We start from the raw sequence: 1,587 nt of genomic DNA on the forward strand, positions 1-1,587 counted from the left end.
CCTTGGAGGAGATTATGTTGAGAAATAAAAAAAAAAAATTCTTAAAAACGTTGTTTTTCTTGGTCAGGCCGGAAACTTATCAATCCACCCTCGTATTATTATCAGACTGTATAACTCATGATACAACTGCAGTTTATGTCATGTAGAAAATTATTGCACCTGAAGTACACAAATTATGTCCCAAAGTTCAAAAGATTATGTGTGTCAAATAATATAAGACAGCATTATAAGAATAAATATCAAATGGTAAACTTCATGCATCATGAAAGTGACTTCGGTGTTAATGCTAAATGTCAGACTTATATTGTAACGCATGGTAAAACTCAATGTGATTCTGTGGCTGACAAATTTAAAACTGATGCGTACCGTGTCAGCTTGCAAGCTAAACCAAATGAAGCAATTTTAACAAATGAATCTCTGCCTCAAACCTGTTAAACGCGGAGAGTAAACTTTGTATTTTGTTAACTGCAAGATTGATAAAAAAATTGTATAAAGGCTTTTATATGTATGTTTTTGACCTTTTTGTAATTAACAGACGCCATATTGGGGCCGCCCTTTCAAATTTGAAAAAAACGAACTGGGTTTGAAAAAAAAAATAACAATCTTTGTTTTGATATCGAAAACAAAAGCAATAACGACTTTTTAGCAGTTTAATAACTTCTTTTAATGCGTTTTCAGCATTTTTGCAACTTTGAGACGCCATTTTGGGGCCGCCATTTCAAATTAAAAAAAAGAACTGGGTTTGAAAAACAAATAACAATCTTTGTTTTGATAATAAAAACAAAAAACAATAACGACTTTTTAGCCGTTTAATAACTTCTTTTCATGCGTTTTACAGCATTTATGCAACTTAGACGCTATATTGCAGCCGCCATCTTGATTTGAAAAAAAATTAACTGCGTTTCAAAGAACAAACAATAATCTTTGTTTTAATATCAAAAACAAAAGAAATAATGACTTTTCAGCCGTTTAATAACGTCTTTTAAAGCGTTTGTCAGCATTTTTATGAACTAACACGTCATATTTGGGCCGCCATTTTTACATTTAAATAAATGAACTTAGTTTAGAGGAAAAAATAACAATCTTTGTTTTAATATTAAAAGCCAAAGCAATAAGGACTTTTTATCCGTTTAACAACTTCTTTTTATGCGTTTTTCAGCATTTTTGCAACTTTGAGACGCCATATTGGGGCTGCCATTTTGAATTTGAAAAAAATCGATTTTGAAAGAACAACTTGTTAGCGTTCTTCTAAGCTAAAAATATTTATTGTTTTTGCTACTGGTATGTTCTTTTTTCAGTTATTAACAATTGAACCATAATTTTGATAAATTTAAGCCGTCATATTGGATCCACCATATTGGTTTTCACGTACACACACAAACACACACAGCCACACACATAACATATATAACCCTAAATTATTCCACATTATTAACCTTATACATAAATCTTTTGCGCCTTATTTTCAAAGTTTGTTTAATTTTAATGTATATATAAAAATTTGTCATAAGGACAACCGCAGGATTTCGCCGGGAGCGGGTGCTAATCTGAAAAATTGCACCCGCTTCCAGCGAAATCGCGGTAAAA

The sequence above is a fragment of the Belonocnema kinseyi genome, chromosome 5, assembly GCF_010883055.1.
Source record: "Belonocnema kinseyi isolate 2016_QV_RU_SX_M_011 chromosome 5, B_treatae_v1, whole genome shotgun sequence".
Taxonomy (NCBI): Eukaryota; Metazoa; Arthropoda; class Insecta; order Hymenoptera; family Cynipidae; genus Belonocnema; species Belonocnema kinseyi.